Source organism: Phycodurus eques, unplaced genomic scaffold, assembly GCF_024500275.1.
Source record: "Phycodurus eques isolate BA_2022a unplaced genomic scaffold, UOR_Pequ_1.1 contig_251, whole genome shotgun sequence".
NCBI classification, from domain to species: domain Eukaryota; kingdom Metazoa; phylum Chordata; class Actinopteri; order Syngnathiformes; family Syngnathidae; genus Phycodurus; species Phycodurus eques.
Genome location: NW_026904248.1, coordinates 12,006 through 37,255, shown reverse-complemented (window position 1 = coordinate 37,255; position 25,250 = coordinate 12,006). Strand labels below are relative to the sequence as shown.

At 43.4% G+C, this 25,250-nt stretch overlaps 1 pseudogene; it reads right to left on the bottom strand.

The window, feature by feature from the left end:
* The window catches only part of LOC133398675 (alpha-2-macroglobulin-like protein 1), a 31,169-nt pseudogene extending 19,371 nt beyond the window's left edge, over nt 1–11,798 (bottom strand).
* Between the last annotated feature and the right edge of the window lie 13,452 nt (nt 11,799–25,250).

Below are 25,250 nucleotides of genomic sequence, written 5' to 3'. Positions count from 1 at the left end.
TTTTAAAGACTGATATCTCAATGCAAAATATCTGCATTCTTCACAAGATAACTCAAAACATGGTTAAATTTCACCCATCGTGATTTTATTCAAGCAAATTTATCCATGTCAATACTTGAAGACTAAACAAGCATTGACATTTTACTAACATTTTAAGCAAAGAAAACTACATTTGCAAAACATTGTCTTGTTTTTTTCCCCCCTCCTCCTTCGTGGTAATTTCAAGTGGCCAGCTGTTTGCATCTGTAAGTGGTGGCCAGTTGGCCACTTGATTAGGGAGGAGGACGACAAACTGGCAGGTCGTCGCCGTGGTTTTGCGCACAAAACATCCTGACAGCTTGTATCCCATTTTTAAAAGAGAGCTTTGTGCTTTGTTAGTGAAAGGCAAACAAACATATTTCTGAAGATAAACTGAATACTTTGAAAATTTGGGGGAAGACAGCCACCGCATTAAGCAGAGAAATGCAAAGTTTTGTCATACGTGGCTTGAGTCCTTGTGACTGGCTGTATTATACTGTATGTAATAAGATATGGTACTGTATTGCTGAATAGACAATATGTCAAAATATTTTTTCTTGGCATAATATTTACTAGTCTTTACACGATCAGGATTTTTGGGGCCGATCACCGATCAGCGAGTTTAAAAAAACGATAACCGAACCGATCACAAGATGGAGCAATGTGTCTATTTAAATGACTTGTTCATTTCCTGAATATAATTATGTACTGTATACTGAGTATCTTCAAAGTATTCTCTCGTCAGATCATGTATTCTAATCAGTCAGGTCAAACCAACATTACAATGTGACAGAAATAATGGTTGCTAACTTACTGTAATTAAATTACTTTATTGTAATTCAGTTACTTCACACACACCAAAACTTTAGAGCTTGAGTCGACAGAACAAAGGCATGTTTACGTACAACCGTGAGTGCTAGCACTAGCTTGCTAGTCTACAAAATGTTTTGTTGTCTGCTTGCGAGCCGTATCGTATTAAAAGTACGTGAACATACCTAAAGCAAGCCTTAAATGAACGTCCTCTCCCGAGCACCGGTGACCACCACCACACGTTTTTCCCCATTTTGTTCTTATAATACACGCTTCGCAATGTTGTCGCCATGGTAACAAGTGTCTACTATCACGTTTGAGTTGACAAGATAAAGCCCCGTGATCGTAAAAGACGGAATGCAATAATTTTATTGCAGTAGTCTGACATGTGCAAGTGCAATCGTGAAAGACCAACTTTTGTCTTGTTGTCTGATCAACGCATTACGTGTTGTCTGTCCCACACCGCCGACAAGTTGTTTTTTTTAAATAGCTTTATTGGCGGTCAGATATTTACAGTATTACGTTGAAAGACACGCAACAAGGCTAAAAATAAACTAGCTTTTTGGATTCAAATATACCGTGTATACTTTACTGTGTGTAAAAGACTAGAGAAAATTGTCTTTGAGATATAAATGAAAAATATTTTTACATTTCATGATTACATAGCACGTTACAGCATGTGGGAATGCTGTTTTGTCTGGAAATAGATTTGTTTAAAAAATTTGTATATCTGCCAAAGATGAACTGCTGACAACTGGACTTGGTTGAAGAAGACATTTCATCTCTAATCCAAAAGGCTTCTACAGTAATGTGGCCAGTGATTTTGTTTCTTCTCTTAACCACAGTGAGGGAAAATTAGCTTTTTAAAAATTAGTCTTCTTGTCTTCAGTGAAAATAAGATACAGGGGGCGCCTTGGTTTACGACAGAGTTCCATTCTCACAATGTAACCCGAATTTGTAAGCAAGTCAGAATGTGCCATAGTCTATCATCAACACAATAGTTGTAAATGCAGTAAATTACAGTAATGATGCAGTAATTATACAGTAATTTGGATGAAAAAAAAATCATCATACTATAAATATAAAACAAGCAAATGAAAAACAGTAAGGACGACAGTAACTAAGCGTGCCTTCTAGTAATCTAGCCAGTAATCTTACGTCGCTGCGCATCGATACATAGTATGGGTGTACATGATTTTAGACAGTGGGACCAAGCCGGCGTGTCGAACCAGAACCCCCACAGGCGGAGGGACGCATGTAAATTCCATATAGAAAGGCCCAAGCCAACAGATTTGAGCCCTGAACCTTCCTGATGTGAAGTGACTTGATTGCTGTGTCACCATCAATAAAGTCAGTGTTGTAGAAATGAATGTATATACAGGGGGTGAGACGTGTCTTGGTATGAAGTTGAAGGGATCTTACATAGTCAACAGTGAGTTCCCTCTCTGACTTCAGCAGTAGGATGCTTTGGTCAATGGCTCTCACAGAGCACAAAGAGCCTGGCTGAGCCTGGAGTTTCAATGTGGTCTTCTCTGATGGAAGCTCTTGGAGGGACGAGAACTTAAGAGAAACCTGTACAGAGGACAACAGTGGGTCAGTGGCGATAAATCCAGTTTTCAAAAGATCTTAATTCCATTCAAACTCAAGTATTTATCATTTGTTTTTTGTGTATTTAAAAATAACACCAGGTACAACCTTGTTCTTGAGACAGAGCTGGATGGGGAAATCCTGGCTGTCTGCCACAGCCTCGCCACCAGGCAACACAGTGTAAACTACAACCTGTGCAAACGGCGCCAGGTTGATTACTTCATGGAGGGATATGGACAACTCTCCTTTGTTCACTGACAGACGTAAGAACAAAATGGGAAATGTTGGAGAATGTAACTAAAATGTTTCAAGCAATAAAAAAGGGTTACTCTTAATGGTTTTCACATAATAGTCTCCATTTACAGAGTTGGCGCATCTGCGATGCAGCACAAAAAGTGGCGTATCTTTATTTTCGTGCAATTCCAAGACTCTCTGTGCCCATTTGCCAATTTGGCAGACCGGTCTGCGCAAAGCTCGCGCAACGAGGATGTGTCCTTTGACATGCGCCAGGCACATGTGGCAATTTAGTGGTAGAAAGTGGATCTCAACTAACGTCGGCTGGGGCCACATCTAATTTTTGGCGCCATGTAGACCGCTGGTGAAACGCGATTTTGTTGAATTTGGTTGAGGCAGAAGCAGAAAGATTCTTAGGTCCGCGGACATGTGTGGTGGATGTCAGATGTATTCCATTCATAAATATGTAAACAGCGGGCATCAAACCCTCTGAATCATTGTAGAAATCAATTCATTGAACGCATCATTATAATTATTGTTAATTATTATCATTATCATGATTATTATATATTTTTTAAATCATTCCACTGTCCGGCACACAGCTATGAGGAGGGGGGGACATGCAAACGTTTGGGGGTCCACGAACATATTTAAGTTGTCGGCATTTATCAGCTCAGTATGTAGATTTAATTTAAAGGGTCCCCGGTCAGGTTCTCTGTTGCCGCACCCGCCAAGAGCAGTGACAACACTCCACTCACGCACGGATCGCTGCGTTCTCTTCGGCACGGTGATGTCTCCAGGCAAGGCTGTGAGTGCGCCATATTTAAGTGGAATGAAGTCAACTGTGTTGACTCCCACAACGGTGCAGACCGACCCTTTTTTTTAAATACGTCAACTTGGACACATCTGCAAAATTGCGAAAACCCAGTCTAACCTGCCTCTGTCTAGATTTATGGCGCCCGCCCGACTGGATTTATGCCGGTCACGAAAATAGAGCCCAAGGAAATCAGATGACTGGTAAGTAAACAACATCAACCACTAGACTAAAACCAAGCAAATCTATGAACTATTTACAACTAAAATAATAGTAACAAAATTACTCTTAATAATGGTTAAGAAAGGATAATTATGTTTCAGATCATTTGCTCTATTTTCTGCTCTGTGTCTAGGTCCTATTTGTGTACGTTTCACATTAATGATCCTTAAGTAACTGCTTTGAAAAATTCAGCCTACAGATTGCTCTTGTTATGGTTCAATGTTGCGAGCCACCCCAAAATCCTGAAAAATACTCAACTATTCACCTTGTCACCTTCAGCAGAATGCTGTGATGTTTCAAACTATCTAGAATGTATGTAAAAACAATACATAATTGGTTGATGGATTGCTTTTGGAAGTCTTAATAGTTTCCAGGTGGCCCTCGGTGAAAAAAATGTTTGGCCACCCCGGATTGAGAGTCATTGATTAAACTACCACATCGTTAGAATGTGCGAAGAATCCAGCATACCCAGTAACAATCCAAGCAGGTAGGAAAAAGAAAAAAAAGTGACTGTCAAATTAGATTACCTGTACCCAGGCGAACAGCCACTTGGAGATGACCGTGCTGCATGATTGCACCTTTGGACATCACCTTAGAAGTACACACACAATAAGAAGTCAAGTGTGAGTTTTCCCACACAGACATTTCGAACTTTTATATTCAGTGTACACATTTCTACAAAATTTCAAGTAAGAGTGAGTTAGAGTGCCAATACTGACAGTAACTGGACTCACCAAATAGAAAAAGTCAAGGGTCTCCTGTCCCTTCTTGAGCTCCTCTCCGTGGATGATGTACTTGGCTCTTACTGCGGCATTTGTGTCGCAGGAGATCGTCCCGCTGACCTGCGTGAGCTTCAAAAAGCTACTACTCTTGGAGTAGAAGGGAGAAACATTGTGGAAAGCTGTCCCGTACTCTGGTTTCCGAATACCTGGAACATATGGCTCATCATCTTCAACCAGTTTGGACTTGGCCTGTTAACACCAAAACAAAACAATAGTGAAATTCATGAGAGGAAGCGTTAACGCAACAGTAGCGACTTGAATTTAGGTTCGGCCAAGTTGACTTAGATACTTCTGATATACTTCTTTCTTTCAAATATATTTTATTTTTAAACATACGTCATCATCTCATATTCCTCATGTTGTTCTTGGAGTAATTTCCTGAGTGTGTTTGTCTGACTTCCTGTTTCTGCCTCTTTTCCTGTTGGGCTTTGTGGTAATATGATTGTGTTCCCTAGATTCTGCCTAACAAGTGGCCAGGAAACCATGCAACAAGACCAGGAAAAGGAATCATTGCTGCGTCTGCTGTATAGTTACAAAATATATTTCAGTTGCAAAGTTTTCGTAATGAATCAAGACGGTATCGGTTATTTATAGCTGCATTTTGTTTTTCAAGAAAGTGTCACATCAAAGAGTATAATCTTACTGTTATTTCCATGGTATACATTTTGTGCTTCAACTAATGTTTTCCTATAAAAACACTGATAAGTAGTAATATCACCTTAAAATAATAGCTGCGAAAGCATTTTAATGAATGAGGAGCCTTGCATTACCATACCAACCAGAGCTACATTGGTGGTCTCTGGACTAGCCTTTTGTGTTGTTAGCCGCTAACAGCTGCTAACATCACTAGCATCAGACAGAGTTTATGATGACATATTTTGATACTGTTGAGCTTGGCATATTTAGCCTGTGACTATGTCGGTTAAAAATTTTGTTTTATTTCTTCAGTATGTACCACAGTTGCCTAAAACAGAGGAGTCACAAACCTGAAGATTGACATAGTCCCCCCAGTTGCTGGTGTCCAGTGAAAACGAGGCCACGCCGTCTGTGTTTGTGGTGAGTGTTAAGGTAATTGAGTCTGGGGCGATTAAGTAGACAGGCTCATTGGCCACAGGTTTTCTGTCTGGACCAGTCATTTTGACCTGCAAACAAGATGAATGAGGACAAAATGTTTAGTTCAACATTTTATGCCTTCTCCCAGTGGACAAACATTCGTGAAACTTAAAAAAGTCAATTCAATACCCTACAAAATGAAATATGTCTACATCGTGCATGTCAGCAAGCTTATATTAGTGATGTGGTGAAGTATGGTTGGGCCTCGTTAATACTTTGGAGACTTGAGAGGCATCCTGGCTCCTGAACAGGAGGAGACCGTGATAAGTTACTCCAAAAAGCGACAACTAGCGCGCCACCATCTTGACCTCCTTTGTTTGATCTACTAGCTCCTCAAGAGAATCCCAACATTAATGTAAAATTAAAACAAGATGTTGCTCCGTCACCTCTATGTAAATACTGTATGTAAAACTAAAACAGCCAAGCATTTCAGTAGCACTAATACATCACAATAATGGACACAATCATCTCCTAAAATTACAAAAAGACACTTCCACAATGGATTTTAAACAATTAGGATGTAATTGAAGTTTAGATTTTCACCTTTTAGAGATTTCTAAAGAATATATGTTATTTATCATTTCGGAATTGCAGAAAGTACATCTATTTTCAGGGAAGCAAAAGTATTTGGATGCAATTGTAAATATTTAATACTTTAACCAAAAACAAAAAACTGGAGACGATGGACGTATTCTGACTTTCCTACCTGGAGATGCTTCGCCTGAACATTGAAGTCACCTTCACTTTTTGTTAGACAAGTAACAAGGATGCTCTATTGGATTGAGATCTGTTTTCTGATTTTTTTGTTTTTGTTTTTTTAATGATCAGCTCATGTGAAAATTTTGATGGTTCATAAATTCGGATTTTTCAGTAGCTAAGTCAGTTGCCAAATCTCAACCTGTGCTTTTAACATTTCATCCTTGATTGAACCCCAGAGAGGAAAGTCAAAATCAACTTTTTGTGTCCTGAAAACAAAAGCAATGCCTACAAACTAGCAGCATCAAGTGAAGCCAACTGAGTAAAACCTTTAAAATTAAAGCTTAAAGGCTACACTTCAATTACATCATAATTACTGTCATTCAAATCCATTACGGTGGTGTAACAATCTAAAACTCTGTGCAAATACTTCTGGACTTTATTGTACTTTAACCACAATTAAGTGCAATTTATCCCTATGATCATTGGATTGACATGGTTTTATACTGGCTTTCATAACGCTTAAAAAAGTGACTACCTTTCCCTCAAATGGGATGCCAGGCTTGTATGCTTCAGGTACATCTTCAAAAGTGACGGTTCTGATAAGGGCACTGAAGCTTGCCTGCGCTGTACCCTTCAGTATCACCCCTAAACGGGAAATATGATAATAGATTACGCCAAGGCATCGAGACATAGAATGAACATTATGGTAAGTAAAACATTCCACGAGCTTACCTGTGCCATGCTCCTCCAATTCGGCATCCGCCACAAACCTATCGTCATAGATGTTCTTGTTGAGGGCGAAGTCTGCCATGCTCACCATTTGTGTAGCACAACCACTGCGATCGGTCTAGAAGAGTGTCACTTTTAGACTCAAAAGGTTCATGGATTTACATGAAGCAACAGTTAACAGTATTATGTCAACTACTCACTCTCAGTTTATATGTCTTGCAGAGGTCTTTCCGTAATATGGCACGCCAGTAAAAGTGAAAAGCATTCCGACAAAACACCGCCTTGACTGAGCCAACAACTGGTTTTCCATAAGTGTATCTGCAGGGAGAAGCACAAGTTAATTTCATACAGACATTTTTATCTTATTATAACTAACATCAATGATGAAAATTCCACCAAAAACAGGTGATAAAGCAAGCAAAACATGAAATATGAGACTGACTACAACAAAATGCGTGCACTACATTGGTTATACACATACTATAAGACGTATCACTGATGAATCTGAAGAGCATGGCATTACATTCAATTCTTATTACATTAACATGATTTTCAGACCAACATTTTTTCACAACCTAAAAGTTCCAAAATCTCCCTGTAGCTTTCCTGCCTGACAGAAAGCGACGACGAAGAGGCAAAGTCACACTAAAACACTCACTTTCCACAAATCTTCAGCGTGACCTGCTGGTCCAGGATTGTAATCACACTCGGGAGGTGGACAGTTACCTCAAATTTGGGCAAAACTAAAAGAAAAATCAAAATAAAGAAACATTAACAAAAAAGGAACCTTAAATTAATACAGTCGAGCACAACAATTGCATAGCAACTATAGCAGACCATATTCCTTGATGTCAAAGCTGTGGGAGATTTTCTCTCCTTTGTCTGTGGTGGCAGTGATTACATAGGTTCCTTGTGCTGCCTCTGGAATCATGGCATGGGAAAGATCAAGGATTCCAGCGGCAACAAATCTATCCAACCACTGAGCAATTCGATTAGAATTGGGATCCTACATGAAAACAGAAGACAGAAGTGTGCTTATTGGCCCTGTAGTGGTCTCGTTTGGGGTAGAATCGTCACAATCACCAAACAACCTGAAGAGGGACAATGTTATAGTTTACTTTCTGTAGCACATGATTGGTGACAATGTCCAGCTTTGTCTAATAGCTGATTGAATAAAAAACTGTTTCCACCGTATGCTGTGTTAAATCGCTAATTGTGTGAGTGAGTAGAGCAAGATTCTCCTGGAGATTCATACCCGTGATTCAGTGAAATCCCCCTTGAGGAAACACACCCATTATATCAGGTTTCAAACGCAACAAAATCCCCCTTTTGCTGTGGCTCCCAATAACCACTCAAGCGAACAGAATGTGTCGGTGTGGCTCAAAATGTGCTTCTTACCTGAAGCTCCACCACTGTGTACTGAAAAAGAACAAAAACAAAAATCAAACTCATTAGTTGCTGGTGAAATATGTCACTACATCTTCAGACATTACTGTAAATTCTACAGTTATAACCACAACATTGATCATTCGTGTTGATGTTACCCAGAGTTAATTAAATGTGTGTCTTATTTCACTCTCGCGTTACATGCATGTTGTGCTTTTTTTCATAAAACCCTGGCTGCGGGTTGTGTGCAACATCCCGGTCAGCTTTGCTGGATGTTAAGTGATGCTAAAATAAGCATTACCTGGCCTACTTTTTCTGAAATCAAAAGAGCTCCTGTTTACCTCATCTAACTCATCAGCACCACGATGAAGCAAAACATTAACTTAACACTGTTGTCACTAAGGAGTGTCATCAGGTTTATAGTAACTTACTGGCCACAGCATTGTAAATTACTAAAAGCACACCTGGTGAGGATAAGCAGTTACGAGAATGGATGGATGGACCTGGACGGTGCAATCCATTAGTTTGTCTGTGATTTTGTTTTTTGACATTTTCAGCAGAGTAACTTGTAATTGTTACCAACTACATTTCCAAAGTAATCTTTCCACCTTGCAGCTACAATGAGCCAGTACATGCTTGCAGCTTAAGCCGTTTTATTTTACTTAGCCAGCAGGCATGAACATTCCAAATTCTCGAGACGAGATTAACATGTCACTCTGGCAGAAAATACCATACGTACACTATAACTAGCCAGTTAGTGCAGTCGCTACCTACAGTAGTTTAAGCACCAGCAACATTGTTGTGTGTTGGTGGTGAAAACACTGGAACAAAAAAAAATCACTTTAGGGCCTACTGTTAAATTTGTGTGTGATTCAGCAACCAAACAGGCTTGTCCATATTAAGTTCTGTTCGGCCAATGCATTGTATTAGGAAAGCAGCTGCTCAAAAACCATTGATGAGCAGCAAACGGGTATTTGAAGCTGCTGGTGGCTCTGGACTTATTATTGCAGTGTATAAGAGCGTTGTTAAGGTGATATTAAAGAAGGGCTCCTATGTAAATAATTTGATCGGCAAGGATGCTTTTGGCCGAAATAGCTTTTTAATTTTTTTTCATTTTAATTGATGAATGTAATGACAGAAATATGATGATTTATAATATATTAAATATATTTTTTTGTGGTTTTTTTATAGCCTAAAACTTGGACAGAAAAACAGTATTGATTATTTTGGGAAATGAACATAACACCAGATTCCTAATAAATTGGAAAACAGTGTATTTATTGGTAGGTAAATACAGATTGACATGTGTTCTCATTTGTTGTTCTTTCACCTCACAAATTGTGTGGAAATATGTCAATGAGCCAAAATGCCAAAGAAGGAACTGAGGACTTGACGGTACAAAATATCATAGGAATCGCTATATAATGTGTAAATAAATCATGGTTCAGTGGAAATGTCAAGGCTGAGAAAAGTTCCAGTGCATACTGCTCTGCACATTTTGTTCTCAGATTGGGTTTGAATTTAATGAGCAATTGTGCCGAGAATTTTTTTTAATTTTTATTATTTATTTATTTTGAGAAATAGCAGAATTAGAGCTTCACATTTTTTCCATCAAACATTTTCGAGTTTTACGTTTGGCCTTGGAATAGTAGATAAGGGATTAATACTATCAAAAAACATCACCCTGGTTTCTAGCTGGCTGTTTTTACATTCAAATAAAAGCAAAAGACTGATCTGGTAGGTAAACCGCTATACACCATGGGGAAAAAGGTAAAGAGAAAAACCCAAACTTGGTGCAGTACTCTTAATTCCTTTTGTCAGATGTTCATCATGCACGGTAGATTGTCTCCTCGCTAATGGAAAAGGCCTTGAGCCTGTATTGATTCAGATGTTTGGGTCAGATGCAGTGTGAGGCAAATGAACTGACAGCATGTTTATCACACTACTCCACACAGCGCATCACACCCACGCTGGCTTCAAAAACCAACAAAGAGCCCTCCTTTCACATCCCACAGTCCTAAGCAAAAACAGAGGCTTGTACTTAACATTTACCAGAAATCACAACAGACAAAGTTCACCTTTGCATTCAGTTTAACAACCCCTTGAAAGACAAAAACTAGTTGAAAACTTACCATCCGGTCCACAGGGATGAAACCGGAATCCATGGAAACGATTCGGAATTGCACTGTACAGGAATGTAGGAAATTAATAAGAAAGTCTTCAAGCATTGCTTTAAATACATGACATAAAGGTAAAATATCAGATTAAAGCAAAAAGGAAAGAGGACATTTTTCTCCGTGTTATGCCTCAAAACATGGTTCTCAAAGAGAAAATTACCGTGCAAAATACATTTGTCTAACAAAGAGCAGAATAGAGGATGAGAGTAAAAAGGAGCCAAAGGAACTATTATTCTGTCTTCTGCCTTGTGAAAAGACATATTGTACAGCTATGGGCCCCAACCTTTTTCACCACAGACTAGTAACACAATAATTACATGGACCAGTGTATTACATAACACATTTCACAATGTATTTATCATGAGAATGTAATAAATACACATACAGTAGACTGTAGTGTATATTATTGCATTCAAATTATTCAGCGCGATCTGAGGAAAATCCCATGCATTTCATGATTTTTAATCTGCAACATAATTATGTTGGCTGTTCTCCATTGTACACTGTAAGTAGCAAAAATACAAATGAAACAAGCTGAGTAACAAAAGTGACAAATAAATAGTTTGTCCTAGAGAGCCATTACGCAGATGTGAAAGTAATAAATATGTCCGTCATACCTGTTCGAAATATCAAGTATATATTTCATATGAAAACATATACATCCAGGAGTTGCGATGAAAAGAGATCTACGTTTCTGATGCTAAATATATCTTGGTGGTTTATGGTGTGTTTGTCTTAAAGACTGCACATCGCTGTCAATTTTGACAGTCCTGGAATAAAATGGAATAATATGTTTAATATCTTACACCTTCCTCCAAGTCAAGTAGAGGGTTAATTAATATTAATAATAATTATTTACATTAAATTTTTTTAATATGAATTAATTATTACTTATTATACATAATTATAAATGTTAACTAGTTTATTAATTATATCATAATAAATTAATAAAATGAGGCTACAATCGGCTCTTCTGGCTCAGAATTATTACAGAATTACTCCTATTGTAAATGTATTGTTATACAGTGTAGAGATGGGCTGGTTATACAGCAACGAGCTATTCTACCTCGAAACAGTTCTCAACTCTGAATATTTTGATCGTGGTGATACTTACCGGTCTGTCCAGGTTTGTAGACAGTTTTATCAGTCTGGATAATGTGGATAAAAGCGGCGGGCACAATGAGGATTTTGGTCTTCTTGTTCATGGAGTCACTCTTCCCTTTAACAGTGACATTTATGGTTGCCACAGTATTAGTGCGCACTGCTGGGACCTACGGCGCCAATAATCACACACGTCAGACAGAGAGGACAACAGATAGATTGTAATTTAATTTAAATTTAATTTAAATGTAATTTTAATTAAAAATGTTTATTGCAAAGGCCCTGTGTTGTAACAGCAAACCACTTTGCGGGGTCAACTATGAAATCACTCTATACTCACAAGCATATGTTCACTTGTTTTCACAATGCAAATGGGGCTGTTATTACATAACAAAAGATAGCTTCCAAAATTTGTGAGGGGCGCTTTTTGGTCCACGTGTTTGGTTGCAAACCAACTTGCTGTGGTGGGACACAGTCCAGAGCAGTTATTTGCCAAAGAGCCGCACTGATAGCTTTGCATTCATGGCGCCAGATACATAATTTGGTACATAATGATGGATAAATGGATAGCTGGATAGGTAAATAAATATACTTGGGTTGATGACAGACCTGAAAGTTTGTGCACTGGTAAAAGTCCTGTTTGACTTCCTTCTCCAGGATGACACTGCTGCCAGAGTCCATGTCCAAGGTGACAGTCAACGTGACGAGCTCCGTGGGGCCCTGGATGACGGCGCACAAGGTTTCCTGCGCACCTCCGCTCACCTGGGAGCTCACAGTCACCGCAAAGATGCTGCACGGATGGAGAGAAGACAAAAATTGCGCTGGGAAACAACTTCGGTGTCACATAACCTGAATATTTTCAAGACAGCAAATTTAGCAAAATATTGAAGAGTGAAATGTCAGACATCTGTTTATCGTGTACAATTGAAAGAAACGTGTCACGGGGAGAACATGCAAACTCCACACAGGCGAGGCCGGATTTGACAAAGTTATTTCTCATGTTTTATTTCCCAATTGTAACCACAGCCTCAAGTCACTGGACTTACACGCTGCTGCCAATGAGAAATAAAGGACATAGTTCATTAATTAGGTTTGAATTCATGTTGCATTGAATATTGAGGCCCTTAACTAAGTATATGACAAACTTGATTGGTCGGTACTACAATGTCAACTGTAGATACAAAAATGCCAAATTACATGATAAAATAGAGGTCAATCAACTTTAAACGTACACGTCGTGCAGACAACAAACCTCTGATGATTCCATGGACCAGTCGCGTCGAGATTGGCTCTACTTACGTGTCACTGAGAGGAGCCGATGACGCACTTTGCAGAAAGACAGATGCAAGCATGAGCGCCAGCATTTGGAGGACAGGTGCCATGTTTGTGTAGCACACACAGCGCCTCGTTCCGACGGGGCCGAGAGACTTCTGCACCGGAGGACTTGGACACTGATGAACTGGGTGCAAACCTTTTGGACTTCGCTTTTTTTATAGTTCTCCCCCTGCATTCTTTGCTTTTTTTGCACTCTCCACCCTGCTGCCAAACGAGTTTCACTGCCCAAAAGTTCAAAACCGGACTGGCCTGCTGTCAGTTGTCCACTCCAACAATTCATGAGGAATTTGAGAGAGGTGGGTGGGGGAATCGCCAATGGCATCTTTTGTGTTGCTCCTGTCGCAATTTTCAAGCATAGAACATCACCTAAGAATACTTCAAAATGATTGATCACATACGTTATGGTAATTCCTGAGGCTGTCAATGTTACAAATTCACGACCGACTCTGCTCACAATGTTAGTGCCAATAAATCCAAAGGAATGCTGACCAACTCATTCATCTTCCTGTTAAAGCAGTGGCGGTTCTTGAGGGGGCAACAATGATGTGGCGCATCCCCCCCAACGAAGATGATAACCAAAACAAAGATTATAAAATCAATCAATACAGTTATACTTTAAAATTCACTTTTCAATTCTTATCCTGCACTCACCAACACAAAAAGCGGAACTAATGCGTGTGGCTCAACTTTTTAGATGGATCTGTTGTATTTTCTATCAAGAGTTAAATAGACAGCATGAGGAATTTCATGTTGCAAGTTTTCAAGAACCACTCAACAACACTCGGGCAACATCGATGTCGTGCATGTTGAAGTCAGGGCTTCAAAATAAACGCACAACAGTAAAATAACACAGGATGCTTTCGTGCGGCCATTTTTATATGGCGGACTGCGGTGGTCCGGGCCGAGTCAAGGTCGAATGCGGACCCACTGTCAATTGCCGGCAAATAAAGACAATGAGCGCTGTGTTTTTTTTCTCCATCAGGCCGCTGCGACAGGCTGTGTATCACAGGATTTTTAATGTATGCTGTAATTTTTTGGTGGTAAAATAAATGCTTCCTAAGCCAAAAAATAAATAGAAAATTCATTAAAATACATATTACAAGGAATAAAATGTAAATAGTGTACAGTACTACTGCACATTACTTTATGTGTAAGAGTTTAAAATGTGTTTAAGAGTATAAAAAGTTTCTAAGAGTATGGTTGAGGTTAATAGGAGTTTGGAGAAGTTAAGAGTGTGGGGAGTTTCATAAAGCTAGACATTCCTGTAAAATCTACAGTTATTTACCACATACTTTACAGTAAAATACCTTAAAGTGATTTTTCAGCAATTAACTACAGTTTCCACTGCATCATGGGATTTTGGTTGAAGTCACACAGAGAGTTATTGTATTTTGCGTGCAGCAGAATTGTGAAGCCGTGTGCTCCCAGCATGCATTGCGCCATAAAATGTTGAACTGTTTCCGTAATGAAGACGTTAATCCTTAATGTTCATGAACAATAAGGGTTTATGTAACATTGATCATGTGTGTTTACATTACTCGTAGTTCATTGAATGTGTGTCTTATTTAACTCTCGGGTTACATGTATGTTGCACTCCCCCTCCCATGAAACCCTGACTGTGGGTTGTGTGCCATAAAGTGATATCTGGGTCAGTTCTGCTGTGTACGAAGTGGAACTAAAGTAGGTGTTTACTGTTCTACATCTTAAGCAAGTCAAAGTTTGCCTTGTCCATCGAATCAGCACCACATTGAATTGAAGATTTGATGCTGTTTTCTGGAAGTAAATCTGCAAATATTGTATTTTTTCTATATCAAGTATTTTATTTATTTATCACTATCAAATGTATTTATATAGCACTTTTCATATTAATCCAAAGCTTTTATGCATTTCATTTGGGTCAGCTGACCTCATAGCCTTTTGAAAGGTAATGTGGACATAAAATGCTCCTTCGTCTCGTATCTACAGGACAGCATCTCACTGCATGTGTATCGCAATATTCATTCTGCATGCCTCCATCTTTCTAACTGTCCTCCACCTACTCCCTGCTTTCACTGCAGATCACAATGTCTTCTGCAAACATCATGGTCCACGGGGATTCTAGTCTAACCTCATCTGTCAGCCTATCCATCACCACTGCAAACAGGAAGGGGCTCAGGGCTGTTCCCTGATGCAGTCCCACCTCCACCTTAAACTCCTCCATCACACCTACACCACACCTCACCACTGTTCTGCTGCCCTCATATTCTATTATTCCTCATTATTCTAACATACTTCTCTGCCACTCCAGACTTTCCATCTGTCCAGCACACGACTGGCACCAGTCAACAAAATTTCCCTCTCTTTCCTTCATCAACCTAAACTGCTGCACATCCTTCCCATCTCTAACCCTCTGTCTGCCCAACCTGTATAGATAATGTTCTCCTTCTTTAGTGACCAACCTGCCATACATGTCATCATATGCCTCTTGTTTGGCCTTTGCCACCTCTACCTTTGCCCTACGTCGCATCTCAATGTATTCCTTTCGCCTCTCCTCTGTCCTCTATGTGTCCCACTTTTTCTTAGCTAACCTTTTTCCTTGTATGATTTCCTGTACTGTGAGGTTCCACCACAAACTCTCTTTCCCTCCTTTCCTGCCAGAAGATGGCACTCTCTTGCCTGTCTCTCTGATCACCTTGGCTGTAGTGGTCCAGTCTTCTGGCAGCTCCTCCTGTCCACGGAGAGCCTGTCTTAGCACTTCCCGAAAAGCCGCACAACACTCTTCCTTTCTCAGCTTCCACCACATGGATATCTGCTCTGCCTCTTCCTCCCCACCACCAGAGTCATCTTACACATCACCATCCTATACTGCCTAGCCACACTCTCCCCAACCACTACCTTACAGTCTGTAACCTCCTTCAGATGCATGTTTTTGGAATGTGGGAGGAAACCGGAGTACCCAGAGAAAACCCACGCAGGCATGGGGAGAACATGCAAACAGCACACAGACAGGGCCGGGATTTAAACCCCAGTCCTCAGAACTGTGAGGCAGATGTACTCACCAGTTGACCACCGTGCCGCCACTTAGCTAAGTCTTTCTTTGAAATAACCCCGACTCCATTTGTCTTCCCATCTCCAACATGGTAGATGGAACTTCTACCCTTAATGCCTTTCCAACTGGTCTTCTGGACACACAATATATAAACAGCTGTATTTTGTGCAAATGTATTTAATTTGACTTTCATTTTGTACATGCAGTTTTTATGTTCATCCTCAGTTTCTTTATAAGATTGTCTGAAAGGCACTTTGGGCATAAAAGCATGTTATGGTTACAAATATGATTTAAATGTCTCTTTTTGAACAATATATATTGTTTTTTTACTGTGCCAAACTTTTATAAAAGTGGATCGCATCTTAAAAACTAGATAGTCGAGCAATGTCAACTGTTGTCACCCTGGGACAACAGTACCACTGCTCTACTGCATATTTTAGTTGCACACCACAGAGAATCTGACCACACCCATGCAAGCATGCAAGGAGAGATGCCAGAGTGATGGGGCCTCCAAACGGTGTTGTTTTGCTTGTCTCCATTAGAAATGAAATGAAGATTGGTTTGGTCAAAAGTAGAAGTACAGGTTTTGAAGCCCAGTTCAAGCATGAAATGTTTGCTAAAAACATGACTAAATAAAGCATTTCATTTAATTTATTAACAGTATATGGAAGGGAAATCCCAACAATCTTTAAAGTTAAATCATCAATGAGGGGAACTCTTGCATTCATTTTATTTATTCATAATTAATTACAAACATCAAACACATTATTGAAGCAACACAATGTTAGATATTTGAGGAAATACAATCATTTGACCCCCTCACTGAGCCGTCAGCTTATCGTGGTGGAGGGGTTTGTGTGTCCCAGTGATCCGAGGAGCAAAGTTGTCTGGAGGTTGATGCCCCGGCAGGGTCACCCATGGCAAACAGGTCCTAGGTGAGGGACTAGACAAAGCACGACTAAAAGACGAATGAAATAAATGGGGCTGTCAACTGATCACCACCTGGTGGTGTGTTGGCTCTGATGGTGGGGGAAGATGCCGGTCTGACCTGACAGGTCCAAACATATTGTGAGGGTCTGCTGGGAACGTCTGGCAGAATCCCCTGTCAGAAGGAGTTTCAACTCCCACCTCTGGCAGAACTTCACCCTCATTCCTGGGGAGGCGGGATGAGGTGGACCAGTGGCCCATGTTCTGCACCTCCATTGTTGAGGTGACCGACCGGAACTGTGGCTGTAAGGTGGTCAGTGCCTGTTGTGGCGGTAACCCCCGAACCTGTTGGTGGACACCAGCGGTGAGGGATGCCGTCAAGCTGAAGAAGGAGTCATATCGGGCATTTTTGGCCTCTGGGACTCCTGAGGCAGCTTATGGGTACGGGCGGGCCAAGAGGAACGAAGCTTTGGTGGTCGCTGAGGCAAAAACTCGTGTGTGGGAGGAGTTGGGTGAGGCCATGGAGAAAGACTTCCACACGGCTTGAGGAATTTATGGTCCACCATCAGACATCTCTAGAGTGGGAAGCAGTGCACCATCAACACTGTGTATCGTGGGGATGGGGCGCTGGTGACGTTGTGTGTCGGTGGGGAGAATACTTCAAAGACCTCCTCATTTCCACCAACACGCCTTCACATGAGGAAGCAGAGTCTGGGATCTCTGAAGCGGGCTCTCCTATCTCTGGGATTGATGTCGCCAAGGTGGTAAAAAGCTCCTCGGTGGAAAGGCGATCCGCCCGGATCTCATCCTCTGCAACATCGCGTGGGCATCGGGGACAGACTCCTTTTTAAGAAGGGGGACCGGACACTGTGTTCCAGCTAGAGGGGGATAACACTCCTCAGCCTCTTTGGTAAGGTCTTTTCAGGGGTCCGGAGGGTCCATCGGGAAGACACATCTCAGATTCAGGAGGAGCAGTGTGGTTTTCGTCCTGGCCATGGGGCAGTGGAACAGCTCTACACCCTTGGCAGGTTCCTCGAGGGTGCATGGGAGTTCAACCAACCAGTTTACATGTGTTTTGTGGGTAAGGCGTTCGACGGTGTCCCTCTGGGAGTCCTGTGGGGGGTATTTCAGGAGTATGGGGTACCGAACCCCCTGATACAGGCTGTTTTGGTCCTTGTACGACAGGTGTCAGAGTTTGGTCCACATTGCCGGCAGTAAGTCAGATTCGTTTCCAGTGAGGGATGGACTCCACCAAAGCTGCCCTTTGTCACTGATTCTGTTCATAACTTTTATGGACAGAATTTCTAGGTGCAGCCGAGGCGTAGAGGGGGTCTGGTTTGGTGGCCTCAGTATTGCATCTCTGCATTTTGTAGATGATGTGGCTCTGTTGGCTTCATCAAGCCGTGATCTCCAATTCTAACTGGAGCGGTTTGCAGCCGAGTGTGAAGCGATTGGGAGGAAAATCCGCACCTCCAAATCTGAGACCATGGTCCTCAGTCGGAAAAGAGTGGAGTGCCCTCTCCAGGTCGGGAATAAGATCCTGCCCCAAGAGAGGGAGTTCAAGCTTCTTGGGGTCTTGGGAGTGAGGGAAGAATGGAACGGGAGATCGACAGACCGATCGGTGCAGCGTCTGCAGTGACGCGGACTTCGTATCGGTCTGTTGTGGTGAAAACGGAGCTAAGCCGAAAGGCAAAGCTCTCAATTTACCGGTCGATCTACATTCCTACCCTCACTGATGGTCACGAGCTTTGGGTCGAAAGAACAAGATCCTGAATACAAGCGACCAAAATTAGTTTCCCCTCCCTTAGAGATAGGGTGAGACGCTCGGTCATCCAGGAAATCCACTGCTCCTCTGCATCGAGAGGAGCCAGTTGAGGTGGCTCTGATTACGATGCCTCCTGAACGCCTCCCTGGTGAGGTGTTCCGGGCATGTCCCACCGGGAGGAGACCCTGGGGACGACCCAGGACACTCTGGAGAGACTATATCTCCGGGCTGGCCTGGGAACATCTCAGGGTCCCCCTGGAAGAGCTGGATGAAGTGGCTGGGGAGAAGGAAGTCTGGGTTTCCCTTCTAAAGCTACTAGCCCCACGACCCGACCTCGGATAAGCGGAAGAAAATGGATGGATGGATGGATGGACGGTCATTTGATTATAATTGTCCTTTTCATGGTTTAATTTAGTTTCATGTTTTTCCTATCCCATATTAATGCCTTCTTCTTTCTGGAATGCTCTCTCGTTAGTAGTTACACCTGTTTTCTGTGTGTTTCATCCTGTGTCTGCCATGCTGCTTGTTTTTACCTATCAACTGTTTGCCCCAACTTATCTCCTGTCCAGCAATATATCGTGTTAGTAGTCTGAGTGCATTTAGTTCCACTGCTTCAGTTCACTTTTGTTGTTTCTTTTTTAATGATTATTCTTGTTTGCATTTTACCCCACATCATGCATTTGCGACCACCTGCAGTTGCTCTTCCATGACACAAAGCCATTTCCATAACAATCTACTGATCGAGCAGAAAATGTTTGTTCTTTTTCTGTCTGCGACAATTTTGCCAGCCATCAGACAGTGACCTGGTTGCACAGGCTCAGCTGGCTCAGCTTGTCGTTTGACCAGGCATTCAGGTCCCGCATCGGGGAAATCCCAGTCCATGCCCAGGGGCCCGAAACTTGTCGCAGCCCCTCTGTCAGAGGAAGGCGGTGACATTACCCTGAGGCAGACAGCAAGCCAATGTCATCTATTGGCCAGACCAGCTTGTGTGACCGGCTGGGTCGGGGAATACCAACCCAGTCTACTTTTATTGGTTGCTTGTGGGGAGTGGGTTCCATCAGGAAATCAACGATAACCTTTTATGTTATGCAAAAATGGTTTTGCATGGAGAAAATGACTAAACAATGTAATTGTTGCAAGGAAAAACCAAACATACTAGGAAACAAATTCAAAATTATTCTTTATTTGCAATAACGTTCCCTTAGGTTTTTGTTTCCTTTGTGCAATGTAAAATGTATGTTGCTATAATTCTCCATTTCCTTAATTTCAATTATTCTTTGCTGTTGCTTTATTCACTCCAGTGTGTTTTTGTGTTTTGGTATGTGTGTTTTAGTGGGATTGGGGGGAAGAAAGAGGGTCTCGCACAGGGCCCCATTCATGCGAGAACCGCCACTGACCATACCACACCAAAACATGAACAGAAAGTGGAGGAAACCATTTTTGCTTATGAAACATATTCAACTTTATTCCCCTTTATGAAGAGAAATTGTATCACTTTTTTGTTCTTTTTAACGTTAGCAAAGCTCTATTAAAAAAATCCAATTCATCAGTATATTCAAAGTGAAACCAAACAGACCAAAAAAATGCCTTACATTTTGACACATCACAGAAAAGAGGCTTGTCAACAAGATGGACAATGAATGAAAGGGTAAAGAAATTATGTCGGTGAAATCAGGCTTCAAAATGGAAATTCAGCAGGCCGTTAATCGAGGAGAAGGAGGAGGGCGAAGCAGTCAACCAGGCTGTGGCTGCCGAGGTGCAGCCTCGGCAGCCACAGCCAGATTATTTTTTTTCTCTCTCCTCCTCGCTTCGCGATGTATGTGGCTGACGGTCTTAACGCCATTGTTCAGAACCTCTGGTCCCCCACTGCCTGGCAATGGAAAATAACACAAAACACATTCCACTTCAGAGAAGATGTATTTTTCTGAGTTGTGGGCATAGTTTGATGGCCAATTGCACACTATATTGGTAGAACTGGGTCAAGTTAATGGATGAGGAAGTGACACTTCCTCATAGGTCATTGCCTCAACAGAACATAAAAAGAGCTGTTTGGTTTTCAGCTGAATAGTTAACATTGTTTTTATTTTTATTATAACATTAAATTGGAGCATCCCTCGACAGAGAGAGAATGTGAGTGTATATCATGATATTTCCATATAGTATTATTTTTAGGGCTCCTCCTCCTTAATTATCACCCTGTCAGGGTCTCACATGCTCATTTGGCTTCCTGTTAACATAATGAATTGGAATTTAGAATGTGTGTTTCTGTGTTTGTGCTCCTGCGTGAGTGTGAGCCTGCTGCTCTGCAGCATTTTAGAATAAATGCTTTAATTATTATGATGACTTGTTTTGACTGTCTCTCAGTGCCCAGTTCCCCATCACAAAGATGAAAGGAGAAAATTACTCACTCTCCTCAGGGAACACTTATCAAAACAACATGACAGCCATCATTCAAACACAGCCCTTTACATCTGTACAATCTTATACGTCTCCAGCCTCTTGTTTTTTTTAATCCTTATTGTTTTTCCCTTTTTTTTTTTTTAGACGCATCCTCAAACAACAAAAGATTAACAAAGCGGCAGGCCCAGGCCTTGTGTCCCCATCCTGCCTCAAAGTCTGCGCGGACCAGCTCGCTCCAGTCTTCACACAGATCTTCAGTAGATCTCTGGAACTGTGCGAAGTACCATCCTGTTTCAAACGCTCCACCATCATCCCCGTCCCCAAGAAACCTGCAATCTCGGGTCTGAATGACGACAGGTCTGTCACCTTGACATCTGTGGTTATGAAGTCCTTTGAATGCCTCGTGATGGACCGCCTCAAGAGCATCACAGGTCCCCTGCTGGACCCCCTGCAGTTTTCCTACCGAGCAAACAGGTCTGCGGATGATGAAGTAAACATCAATATCAGAATCAGAATCATCTTTATTTTGCCAAGTATGTCTCAAAAACACACAAGGAATTTGTCTCCGGTAGTTGGAGCCGCTCTAGTACGACAACAGACTACTTCTGAGACATAAAGACATTGAGAAAAACAGTCACTGGGCAATAAAAGGTTTCAAGTAATCTGGTAATGCCGGTAAAATTGTAATTTTTTTTGACAATTGTGCAAAAAGGTGCAGAGTCCTCTAGTGATTAGAGCAGTTTGAATGACGAATAGAGCAATAGCCCACAATGACCATTGGCAAAGGGTGCCGAGACTTCAAGAAATGTATACAGTTTAAAGTCACTAGTAGTGCGATAATCTGGGACAATATCGATTGTGCAAATGTTTCAGATGCTACTCAGGCACATGAGTGGCCAGTATTGGTCAACAACAGATAGGGAAATAGTGCAGCGTGGCGAGACTACTAAGGTGAGTGCACGAGTAATATATAATTGGCCCGACAGAAATGTGACAACAAACTTTGACCAGGCTTTCAGGTCCCGCATCGGGGAAATCCCAGTCCGTGCCCAGGGGCCCGAAACTTGTCGCAGCCCCCCTGTCAGAGGAAGGTGGTGACATTACCCTGAGGCAGACAGCAAGCCAATGTCATCTATCGGCCAGACCAGCTTGTGTGACCGGCTGGGTCAGGGAATACCAACCCAGTCTAATCTTATTGGTTGCTTGTGGGGAGTGGGTTCCATCAGGAAATCAACGATAACCTTTTATCCATCCATTATCCATCATTTTCTACCGCTTATCCGGGTCGGGTCGCGGGGGCAGTAGCTTTAGCAGGAACGCCCAGACTTCCCTCTCCCCAGCCACTTCATCCAGCTCTTCCGGGGGGATCCCGAGGCGTTCCCAGGCCAGCCAAAGGACGTAGCCTCTCCAGCGTGTCCTGGGTCGTCCCCGGGGTCTCCTCCCGGTGGGACGTGCCCGGAACACCTCACCAGGGAGGCGTCCGGGAGGCATCCGAATCAGATGCCACAGCCACCTCATCTGGCTCCTCTCAATGCGGAGGAGCAGCGGCTCTACTCTGAGATCCTCCCGGATGACCGAGCTTCTCACCCTATCTCTAAGGGAGAGCCCAGACACCCTGCGGAGGAAACTCACTTCGGCCGCTTGTATCCAGGGATCTCGTTCTTTCGGTCACGACCCATAGCTCATGACCATAGGTGAGGGTAGGAACAAAGATCGACCGGTAAATTGAGAGCTTCGCCTTTCGGCTTAGCTCCTTCTTTACCACAACGGACTGATACAAAGTCTGCATCACTGCAGACGCTGCACCGATCCGCCTGTCGATCTCCCGTTCCAGTCTTCCCTCACTCGTGAACAAGACCCCAAGATACTTGAACTCCTCCACTCGGGGCAGGATCTCATCCCCGACCTGGAGAGGGCATGCCACCCTTTTCCGACTGAGGACCATGGTCTCAGATTTGGAGGTGCTGATTCTCATCCCAGCCGCTTCACACTCGGCTGCGAACTGCTCCAGTGAGAGTTGGAGCTCACGGCTTGATGAAGCCAACAGAACCACATCATCAGCAAAAAGCAGAGATGCAATACTGAGGCCGCAAAACCGGACCCCCTCTACGCCTTGGCCGCGCCTAGAAATTCTGTCCATAAAAGTTATGAACAGAATCGGCGACAAAGGGCAGCCTTGGCGAAATCCAACCCTCACCGGGAACAAGTCCGACTTACTGCCGGATATGCGGACCAAACTCTGACTCCGGTCGTACAGGGACCGAACAGCCCGTATCAGGGGGTTCGGTACCCCATACTCCTGAAGCACCCTCCACAGGACTCCCCGAGGGACACGGTCGAACGCCTTCTCCAAGTCCACAAAACACATGTCGACTGGTTGGGCGAACTCCCATGCACCCTCGAGGACCCTGCCGAGGGTGTAGAGCTGGTCCACTGTTACACGGCCAGGACGAAAACCACACTGCTCCTCCTGAATCTGAGATTCGACTTCCCGATGGACCCTCCTCTCCAGCACCCCTGAATAGACCTTACCAGGGAGGCTGAGCAGTGTGATCCCCTTGTAGTTGGAACACACCCTCCGGTCCCCCTTCTTAAAAAAGGGGACCACCACCCCAGTCTGCCAATCCAGAGGCACTGTCCCCGATGTCCACGCGAAGTTGCAGAGGCGTGTCAACCAGGACAGCCCCACAACATCCAGATCCTTAAAGGAACTCCGGGCGAATCTCATCCACCCCCGGGGCCCTGCCACCGAGGAGCTTTTTAACTACCTCGGTGACCTCAAACCCAGAGATAGGAGAGCCCGCCTCAGAGAACCCACACTCTGCTTCCTCATGGGAAGGCGTGTCGGTGGAATTGAGGAGGTCTTCGAAGTATTCTCCCCACCGACTCACAACGTCCCGAGTCGAGGTCAGCAGCGCCCCATCCCCACTATACACAGTGTTGGTGGTGCACTGCTTTCCTCTCCTGAGACGTCGGATGGTGGACCAGAATTTCCTCGAAGCCGTCCGGAAGTCTTTCTCCATAGCCTCACCGAACTCCTCCCATACCCGAGTTTTTGCTTCAGCGACCACCAGAGCTGCATTCCGCTTGGCCAGCCGGTACCCATCTGCTGCCTCAGGAGTCCCACAGGCCAAAAAGGCCCAATAGGACTCCTTCTTCAGCTTGACAGCATCCCTCACCGTTTGTGTCCACCAACGGGTTCGGGGATTGCCGCCACGAGAGGCACCGACCACCTTACGGCCACAGCTCCGGTCGGCCGCCTCAGCAATGGAGGCGTGGAACATGGTCCACTCGGACTCGATGTCCCCAGCCTCCCCCGGAACATGAGCAAAGTTCTGTCGGAGGTGGGAGTTGAAACTCCTTCTGACAGGGGATTCTGCCAGACGTTCCCAGCAGACCCTCACAATACGTTTGGGCCTGCCACGTCGGACCGGCATCTTCCCCCACCATCGGAGCCAACTCACCACCAGGTGGTGATCAGTTGACAGCTCCGCCCCTCTCTTCACCCGAGTGTCCAAGACATGTGGCCGCAAGTCCGATGACACGACTACAAAGTCGATCATCGAACTGCGACCTAGGGTGTCCTGGTGCCAAGTGCACGTGTGGACACCCTTATGCTTGAACATGGTGTTCGTTATGGACAATCCATGACGAGCACAGAAGTCCAATAACAGAACACCGCTCGGGTTCTGATCGGGGGGGGGGGGGGGGGGGCGTTCCTCCCAATCACGCCCTTCCAGGTCTCACTCTCATTGCCCACGTGAGCATTGAAGTCCCCCAACAGAACAATAGAGTCCCCAGCGGGAGCGCTTTCCAGCACCCCCTCCAAGGACTCCAAAAAGGGTGGGTACTCTGAACTGCTGTTTGGTGCATAGGCACAAACAACAGTCAGGACCCGTCCCCCCACCCGAAGGTGGAGGGAGGCTACCCTCTCGTCCACCGGGGTGAACCCCAACGTACAGGTGCCGAGCCGGGGGGCAATAAGTATACCCACACCTGCTCGGCACCTATCACCGTGGGCAACTCCAGAGTGGAAGAGAGTCCAACCCCTCTCGAGAGGACTGGTACCAGAGCCCAAGCTGTGTGTGGAGGAGAGTCCGACTATATCTCGTCGGAACTTCTC